This window comes from Ranitomeya variabilis, chromosome 4 (genome assembly GCF_051348905.1).
Source record: "Ranitomeya variabilis isolate aRanVar5 chromosome 4, aRanVar5.hap1, whole genome shotgun sequence".
Lineage (NCBI taxonomy): Eukaryota > Metazoa > Chordata > Amphibia > Anura > Dendrobatidae > Ranitomeya > Ranitomeya variabilis.
Window position 1 is genome coordinate 687398299 of NC_135235.1, and position 10533 is coordinate 687408831.

Below are 10533 nucleotides of genomic sequence, written 5' to 3' on the forward strand. Positions count from 1 at the left end.
TGGTCTCCCATTCTTCTCCTGCCACAGTGGAGCCTGCTAGCGGAGACGTCGGTCCCAGCGTCTCGCTCAGTCTGACTCTGTACAAAGAGTTACTGCTGCCTTTCCTACTTCTGCCATTGAAGTCAGTGCTGGGCAGCGGCGAGCAGACGCTTCTGGGACTAAGTCCTGCTTTTCTCATTCTGAGCATGCTCAGAGTAAGATCTCTCAGTGGAGATCGAGGGTCACATGATCAGATACTGCAGCTAAGGCCATTGGTCCTTCAGGAAGGTCCTGTAGGTGCTCACGCTCTGTGGCAGCCTCTCATTGGTCCTTCTAGGAAGGTCCTGTACGTGCTGCAACTATTTAAGGCTCGCATGGCCATGCGCTAGTATTGTTCTTTGTTATGTGCTTTGCGCCAGTGTGGTCATGTCATGTCGGACGCTGTTCACACTAGGGCGTCCGACAGACAGCGGTAATTCCGCTTTTGTGCACTATGCGCTCAGTGGCGTCGGCTAGATTTTATCTAGCTGATCCGGGGTTAATCTGGCTGGTGCTCGGATTGGAAGCTGGGTCACGCCCACTGCCTTTATATAGTTCTTCTGAACATTGGGCGTCGCCGATTATAGCTTCTGTCTAGTGCTTGGTTATCTCGGTCTGGAGTGGTGATCTAGGAGAAGGAGTATCATATCTGGTGGTGTATTTCCTTTTGTCATATTTACTCCTTCCTATATTTGTGTTCATTTTGCCTTTTGCACTTATTGTGTATTCCTGTGTAACTGCGGCGTGGTGCATATTTTCCGTTATCCTTGTCTGTGCTTACTGTGGGTATTGGTGTGTTGTCTATTCACTGGGTGGTGGGTGGTGGTTTCAGCCTAGGGTTGAGACAGGAGATAGGGTGTGGGTGGAGGCCCAGACATGCACACCATCAGTGTAAACTCTGGGAGAGGGTCAGTCAGGATTTCCCAGAGTTGAGGGAAATCGCAGGGGCCTGGGTTTTTAGCTCTTGCCTATCTAGGCTTCCCGTGACATTATAATCGGCCATATAAAAAAAAAGAAAAAAAAAAGAAAAGGGGTTTCTTTTTTTTGGCATGGATCCCATGACTTCCATAACCCACCAGTTGGAGGCGCTGTCCCTACAGGTCACTGAGCTGAAGGGGGCAGTTCAGCATCAGGGTCTAGTAGTATCTAAACTGCAAGCTGAATCTGCAGGCAGAGTTGCTGAGCCCAAGTTTCCTTTGCCTGAAAGGTTTGCTGGGGAACGCAGTAAATTTGTTTCTTTTCGTGAATCTTGTAAACTATATTTGCGTATGCGCCCGATCTCTTCAGGTAATGAAGCTCAGCGTGTGGGCCTGGTGTTGTCATTACTGAACGGGGATCCTCAAGCATGGGCATTTTCTTTACCTTCTGATTCTGCTGCATACAGGGGCGTAGCTAGAGCTTTTGCCGCCCGGGGCTGTTCCCGAGTTTGGCGCCCCCCCCCCCCCAGAATGTATGCGATTTGCACACTTAGGCTACTTTCACACTAGCGTTAACTGCAATACGTCGCAAATGCGTCGTTTTGCCGAAAATACGCATCCAGCAAAAGTTCTTGCTGGATACGTTTTTTTGTCATAGACTAACATTAGCGACGCATTTGCAACGCATTGCCAAACGTCGCGTCCGTTTTGCGACGCTTGGGCGTGTGGTAGCGGACCGTCGTGAGAAAAAAAACGTTGCATGTAACGTTTTTTGCTCACGACGGTCCGCTTTTTCCGACCGCGCATGCGCGGCCGGAACTCCGCCCCCACCTCCCCGCACCTCACAATGGGGCAGTGGATGCGTTGGAAAAATACATCCGCTGCCCCCGTTGTGCGGCGGAGACCACGCTAGCGTCGGGAACGTCGGCCCGACGCACAGCGACGGGTCTTTCCCGACGCTAGTGTGAAAGTAGCCTTAGTCATGTACCGACGAGCTCCTCTCCCTTAAGCTCCCAATGTTCAGTAAAAACTGAGAGAAGCAGAAGAGAAGCTCGTTGTTACAGGACCATGAGTATGAAAGCCGCATATGAGTGAAGTGTCCATGTGTCGACTACTGGAACCTGCAGAGCTGAATCCTGACATCGCAGCTTCTGAATTCTCACATCGAATGCACTGCACACTTTTAGGATTCTCCCTTGCCGGTGGACAGTCATGTCAGCACAAGTATGTGATTTGTATACTTCTGACCACATTCCGACTAGACGTGCCCGGCCTCGCTCAGTTCGTTTTCATTGAGTGAGGCCACACATGTCTAGTCAGCACGTGACTGCATGTATGTAAATCGCCGGCACGAGAGAATCCTGACAGTGTGCAGGGCGCACTGGGAGAATTCAGAAGTCTGCAGTCACAAAGAATGACTGCAGACTCATCACAAACCTGGACATCCCCTTTAATGCTCCTAACATAAATAAAAACATGAGTTAGTCAGTATCACACATAACCTTTACATCCAGGTACCTTATAGATGATGTCGTCTCTGGAGTCGTTCTCCTTCTTTTCTTCATCTTGTCCAGACCCCATGATGAGTTTTCTCATCCACAGCCGTCTCTGCAGACTTCCATCTTCTCCGCTCTTTTGCAGAAAATCTCCACATGACGCCCTTAAAGATACAAGTGTCATTATAATGCTCCTGAATAAAAAATTGCCCGTCACTATATTGTCTGCATAAAATATGACCCCCACACTGTCCCTCTTATGGTACATGCTCTTCACACTGACCTCCCCTTTCTATACTGGCCCCCTCTTCATACTGTCCTCTCACACTGAGTCCCCCCTATAGGGCCCAGTATTTAAACTGTACTCTCTCATCACACTCCCCCTCCTTGGTATACTGTCCCCTCCTGGCTGTGCCCTTACACTGTCCCCCATGCTACGCATGCACACATCCCAACCCCTCACTCCCTGTACTCTGTCCACATAAGTTTTTCACATCGCTACTCATACTGTGTCCGCATACATTCCCCCGTTTGACCCCAAACTGTCTGCACCCATCCCCCATACTGTTTCCTCATATATGCCCCCCCATCTCCCCCTTTGCTCTTCATTTTGTGTCCTTAGATCTCCCCCACACATTAAATCCCCCCATCCCCATGACAAATCTCCTCCCACACACATTCAATCCCCCATCTCCACTCCAATTCTCCCCACACACAATAAATACCCCCATCTCCACTCACATTAAATCTCCCCCCACAATAAATCCCCCCATCTCCACTCATATTAAATCTCCCCCCAACAATAAATCCCCCCTCCCTACTCACATTAAATCCCCCCTCCCTACTCACATTAAATCTCCCCCCACAATAAATCCCATCTCCACCCATATTAAATATCCCCCATCCAATAATATATCCCACCATCCCCACTCACATTAAATCCCCCCACCCCCACTCACATTAAATCCCCCCACAATATATCCCCCATCCCCACTCACATTAAATCCCCCCACAATATATGCCCCCCATCCCCACTCACAGTAAATCCCCCCACAATATATGCCCCCCATCCCCACTCACAGTAAATCCCCCCACAATATATCCCCCCCATTCCCACTCACAGTAAATCCCCCCCACAATATATGCCCCCCATCCCCACTCACATAAAATCCCCCCACAATATATCCCCCCCATCCCCACTCACAGTAAATCCCCCCCATCCCCACTCACAGTAAATCCCCCCACAATATATGCCCCCCATTCCCACTCACAGTAAATCCCCCCACAATATATCCCCCCCATCCCCACTCACAGTAAATCCCCCCACAATATATGCCCCCCATTCCCACTCACAGTAAATCCCCCCACAATATATCCCCCCCATCCCCACTCACAGTAAATCCCCCCATCCCCACTCACAGTAAATCCCCCCACAATATATCCCCCCCATTCCCACTCACAGTAAATCCCCCCACAATATATGCCCCCCATCCCCACTCACATAAAATCCCCCCCATTCCCACTCACAGTAAATCCCCCCACAATATATGCCCCCCATCCCCACTCACATAAAATCCCCCCCACAATATATCCCCCCCATCCCCACTCACAGTAAATCCCCCCCCATCCCCACTCACAGTAAATCCCCCCACAATATATCCCCCCCCCCCATCCCCACTCACAGTAAATCCCCCCCCCCATCCCCACTCACAGTAAATCCCCCCCCCCCCATCCCCACTCACAGTAAATCCCCCCCCCCCCATCCCCACTCACAGTAAATCCCCCCCCCCCATCCCCACTCACAGTAAATCCCCCCCCCCCATCCCCACTCACAGTAAATCCCCCCCCCCCATCCCCACTCACAGTAAATCCCCCCCTGCACCTTCGGTGTCTTCAGCTCCACTGGAGCACTTAGCACCGCTCTGTGTCTCCTGCTCTGCTTCTGCCGCGCAGGTGAGTGACGTCAGCAGCGTGATCACATGACCTGATCACGTTGCTGGCGTCGCTCTGACCCGGCAGTCAGAGCTTCAATTGTACTCGCATCTCAGATGCAGTACAATTGAACACTGGGAGCCGGCGCGCCGCAGCTTCTCTGTGCCGGCTGTCAGCTTGACAGTCGGCACAGCGAACAGCTGACTCCCAGTGCGGGGGCGGCAGAATGCAGCCGCCGGGGGGGACACTGCGGGCCGCCGCTGTAGGCGGCCCGACTGCGCCCCCCTGCCGGCTGCGCCCGGCCAGGGCGCATGCCCCGGCTGCCCCCCCCCCCCCTAGATACGCCAGACTGACGACCTCACCCCCGCATTGTGCCGCCCCCCCCGCATTGTGCCGCCCGGGGCGGCCCGCCCCCCCCGCACCCCCCTTCCTACGCCACTGGCTGCATATAACTCAGTGGAGAGTTTTTTTCTGCTCTTGGACTCATTTACGAGGATCCTGACAGAATGGGACTAGCAGAATCTAAAATTCGCAATATTCGCCAGGGGGAGCGTATGGCGGAGGATTACTGTTCTGAATTTCGCCGCTGGGCGGTAGATACACAGTGGAATGATCCTGCGCTGTGAAGTCAGTTTGTTCATGGGGTTTCAGGAAAGGTTAAAAAAGCCCTTCTAAGGTACGAGACTCCTGCTTCTCTAGAATCTGCTATGAGTCTTGTTATCCGCATTGATCGCCGTTTGCGTCAGGGGGTGCAAGAGATGCTGCCTATGGGAGAGAGCATAGGTTCACGTGAGGTTGCTGCAGGTGAGCCCACGGAGCCTATGCAAATTGCAGGGGTGTCTCATGTGAAGCATCGTGCCCCTTTGCTCAGGAAGCAGAGAGCCTGTTTTTGCTGTGGTAAAACTGGTCATTATGTCAATACTTGTCCTCTGCTATCTAAGAAAAGCGCAACGGCGGAAAAACTTTTAAGCTCAGAGGGTGTGGAAGTGGCCAGTCTGAACTTATGTCAATCCTCCGTTGTGGTTTATCAATGCATGCTCCCAGCCAAAGTTATGGTCGCTGGCAGAGAGCTGCCAATCACTGTGTTTGTGGATAGTGGTTCTGCCTCTAATCTTATTGATGAGGAGTTTGCGTGCACAGCCGGTTTCAGGATTGAAAAACTGCCTCATCCTATCCGGGTGGTCATCATCAATGCCGCTCCTCTCACACAAGCGGAGATTACTGAGTTTGTGGCTGAGGTTAAACTCCACTTTGGGGCCCTACATTCGGAGCAAGTTACATGTAGGGTGCTCAGTAATCTGCCTGCACAAGTGGTTCTGGGTTTTCCATGGTTGGCTATGCACAACCTGGTGATTGACTGGAAAACCCAGGATATCATCCAGTGGAGTGGATTCTGCCAGGAGAATTGCCTGGCCACGTGTGTTTCTGCTGTGACTCCAAGTATTCCTGAGTCTCTGATGGATTTCACAGATGTGTTTTCTGAGAGGGGTTGTTCAGAAGTGCCCCGACCTGGGTCTAAGAACTCTAAGGCGAATGCTTTGTCCAGGTGTTTTCCGGGGGAAGAACCTTGGGAAGAACCGGTACCCATCCTCCCAAAAGGTGTAGTGGTCTCGGCAATCACGACAGTGGTTGAGGCTGAGGTTGCCGAGGCTCAGGAGGAAGTACCACCAGAACTTCCCATTAACAAATCGTTTGTACTGCTCCATCTTCGCCTAAGGATATTGGCTGAGCATCATGATGCTGTCTTGGCTGGTCACCCAGGAGTTAGGCGTACTTTGGAGTTGGTGTCGCGTCGGTTTTGGTGGCCCAAAATCCGACAGGACGTGGTTTCATACGTGTCAGCATGTACCACGTGCGCTAGGGCTAAGACGCCCCGCTCCCATCCTGCTGGCACACTACTTCCTCTCGAGGTATCCAGTAGGCCATGGACAGAGGTCTCCGTGGAGGGGGACTTGTTAGGAGCACAACTGTCCTCTGTCTGGAGGAAAGCAAAACAGCGCCTGTTGAGCATGGGTGCAAAGTACAAATGTGTGGCTGACAGTAGACATGTGCCAGGTCGAGGTGCGCACAAGCCACACGACCCCTTCTTTCCTGACCCAATATGACTACAGGTAATCACTGCTGCTAATTGGTACTCAGTATTGTCCACCTGCTGACCACTAGGGATATTCAGGGATGCTGTAGTATAACTACATCTATACACCGTACATAGACTTAATAAATATATGTGGCAGCTAGCCGTTTACACGGTATGTCTATTTAGATGTTATGGCGAGCTGACACCTCGCTTATGATTATATATAGGGGTCTGTGTAGTTTGTAGTTTTTGTTTCTGTACTCTGCATCTGTTTATTATAACGTCTCACCAGTATTTGTATCTTTTATCTGTATGTTTTTAGATACGTTTTGTAATAAAAATTAGGTTTTTTAAATTACTCTTTGATCCTGAGTCTTCATAGTGCTCTATTGGTGTGCAATATATATCCGTGAAGGGATCCCTTTATTAGACATGAGGGTTTTGTATTTCTGTTCTGTTCTATCTAATTTGGTCTGTGTTTACAGATACCTCAAGTATTGAATATATGGACTTCCGCAAACGCGATAGAGGCTGGATTAACCAGTTAGGGGTCCTGTTTGGTGAGAAGCAAGGGTCAGATACGGAAGCTAGTGATGTGAAGGATTTGAAGGCCAATATAAAGAATTTACTCCACAAACGCACGAAGGTGTGGTGGAACAAAGTGTCATTAGAAAACTACCTCCAAAAAGGGATCATTCCTAGGGGGCTTCGAGTCCAAATTTACCCTACAAGTGACTGTGATTTAGCATTTACTAACAAATGGGAGGATACGCTGTCTAAGTGTTCACGTACATTGCTGGAATTATTAATAGGTTCTGACAAAAAGAAACTTGAAGTTGTAGAGGGTGAGATTGACTGTTTGAAAACAAAAATACAGACCATCCTAACGGCAGAGGAATGCAACAAATTTGACAAAGAAATTGAGGCAGAACTGAATAAATGGGAACAAGACATACAGAGTCAAAAAATAAAGAAATTTCATAGAGACCAGCAGGATTACGAGCAGAAAAGGATCTATAAGTGGCAGTTCAGCAAAAGATCCGATCGCAAACAACACTCTAGATCCTCATCAATTGTATCCACACTATCTGAGGAATCATGTGGAGAGTCTTTTTTAGACAAACGGGGTGGGGTAGGAGAAGGCCGACGAGTCGAACAATTACCCCAGAAAACCGCCACCCCATCTCTCCCCATGCGTACAAGGTACCCAGTGAGGAGAGGCAGACGCCTGGATCGGTACTAAAGGTAATTAACCTTTCCGATAAGGTGCTTACACATACACAGATACAAGTGCTGGAAAAAGGGCTAACATTTGCACCAGTGGCCCCGTTTAACCCATTCACTATGATAAAGGATCTTGAACTCTTTGCCAGAAAACTTAATTTTAAGAAATATTTTGCTAATCAGAGTAAAAACATCTCTTCTGCAGATATTGAAGCCCGTACACTGGCCGATCTTGAAGATCTTTTATCTGAACAAGAAACACCAGGCCAGGCGGTGATTCCTGCATACCTGCACGGCCGATCACAACATTTCCCCCCTAGTGGGATATGTCCCAATGTCGATATTTTTGTTAAGCTGGTTAAAAGAGACATAGTGAATATTCCTAAAAGACCCACGCACTATAATCTCACAGTAGCACAGAATCGTGCCATTAAAGAACTTCAGAAGATGAAAGATATAGTGATCAAGCCCGCTGACAAGGGGGGTAATGTTGTGATTTGGCCGGCAGTGATGTACGAACATGAAGCATTCAGACAGCTCAATGTAACACAATGCTACAGACGGCTGGCTGAAAATCCGCTAGTTAGCTACAAAAGAGAATTGGACTCAATACTTAAGTTGGCAAGAGACGGTGGGGTGATCACAACTAAGATGATGGAGGGCTTAATGGTAGAACACCCGATAGTCCCCACATTCTACCTTACACCCAAAGTCCACAAAAACACTACTAATCCGCCGGGCCGACCTATTGTGTCGGGTATTGGGAGTCTCACTGAAAGCATTTGCAGATATATTGACTTCTATCTGCAACAGTGCGTGGAGACTTTGCCATCCTTCACCAGAGATACAACCGACATCCTCAATCGCCTTAATGGCATACAACTTGAGGAGGACATGTATCTTGTTACATGCGATGTAGAGTCACTCTACACATCTATATGGCACGACCATGGGATTACGGCGTCTAGATTTTTTCTGACAATGGCTCATATTGATGAGCGACTTTGCCGCTTCATTTTGGACTTGTTACACTTTTCCCTCACGCATAACTTTTTTGTTTTCAAGGATCGCTATTTCCTACAGCTCCAGGGAACGGCGATGGGGGCGACTTGTGCGCCCTCATACGCTAATTTATTCCTGGGGCTGTGGGAACGTGAGGTAGTCCACAATACTGAAGGCATTGACGCCGTGGTCTCATGGTCCCGCTATATAGATGATGTACTTTTTATTTGGCAGGGTTCTGAGACTTCTCTCATTTCTTTCCTCAACAGGTTGAATTGTAATCAACTGAATATCAACCTGACGTGGAAATACAGCCATGACAAAGTAGAATTTCTTGATGTGACTTTGGTGAAGGATGGTGAAGGATTCATTTCCACAGACGTATTTCGTAAGTCCACTGCCACCAATGCTTTATTACATGCAACGTCATCACACCATCCCCAGACATTTAGATCGGTTCCCACTAGTCAATTCCTGCGCATTAAACGGATTTGCTCTGATGATGCCATTTTTGAGCAACAGGCCAAGATCCTTAAAGAGAATTTGCGACAACGTGGATATAATCATAAAGTAATACGTGCAGGCTATAGGAGGGCCAAGTTTGCATCGCGTGATGCACTTTTGGCCCAAACTGGACATAGACCTTCCAATAGTTATGAGCATGACTTACCTGTTCGGTTTATTACATCTTTCAACTCCGAATGGAGGGATGTATCAGGCATTTTGAGGAAATATTGGCCAGTACTCTTGGCAGATGAAGATGTAGCTCCACATATTTCTGAATATCCGTCCGTGACATGGCGCAGATCCAAGAACCTAAAAGACATGTTAACCAATAGTCACTATGTAGCTCCCCAAAAAACATTCTTTTCTGAAAGGATTGGACAAAGATGGGGCTCCTTTAAATGTGGTAATTGTTCCGCCTGTCAATTTATGGTAAGAACCTCCACATTTGAGAACAGCAGTGGAAACGAATCATTCTCTATAACCCATTTCATCAATTGTAAGACAGACAATGTCATCTATTATGCCACATGTGCATGTAATCTAATATACATCGGCATGACCACACGCGAATTGCGAGTACGCATTCTAGAGCATGCACGAGATATTAGAAATGGAGCTGCTGTAGACAATGTGGAATGCCTGAAAACCATACCCAAGCACTTTCGAGAATATCATAAAAGTGACCCTAAACATTTGAAAGTGAGAGGGATTGACCGAGTGCATTTGGGCATTAGGGGGGGCAACTATAAAAAAGAACTTCTGAAAAAGGAAACCAGATGGACGGTGGTGCTAGACACTGTAGCCCCTAAAGGGCTTAATGAATATATCAGCTTCAAATCCTTCTTAGGTTAGCGCGAATTTTATATAATTTTAGTGGTCTGTGGTCTTTATGATGTTATTTTTGTTCTTTCTTTCCATTCCCTCTTCTCTCTTATGGGATTTTCTCCTACTTTTTTATCCTGCTTGTCTTACTTTTTATGTTCACGTGTCCCCCATGACTGTGATGCACTGTTATTTATATGTATTTTGTGTCTAATCTAAATTTTGTTTTCAGAATTCACTTTTGCCTTCCCCTGGACGTTATTGGTCAAGGCCCACCCTACTCCTAGCTACCCCACAAAGTCCTAACCGCATTGCTGCTACTTTCAGAGGTTTTTGGTCGTCGGAAGGAGGATGGCTGAAGTACCAGATTATAATGTTATATTATCTCTGTATGTGGGCTGTGTGATCCATGTGTGAAATATGATACTTATGCATTATTGAATATATGAGGGTTCACACCCCCATGATAATTTTGGATTGGTTAGCAACATAGGTTATCTGTACAAACATCCCTTTAGGATCATACACGGTCTACACA

General features: G+C 48.1%; 1 protein-coding gene across 1 annotated transcript in view; it reads right to left on the reverse strand.

The window, feature by feature from the left end:
* The window catches only part of LOC143767671 (uncharacterized), a 60504-nt gene extending 51035 nt beyond the window's left edge, over positions 1 to 9469 (reverse strand). The window contains exon 1 of the mRNA XM_077256147.1: positions 9337 to 9469. The gene's annotated coding sequence lies outside the window, so the exon portion shown is untranslated. The remainder of the gene's footprint in view (positions 1 to 9336) is intronic.
* Between the last annotated feature and the right edge of the window lie 1064 nt (positions 9470 to 10533).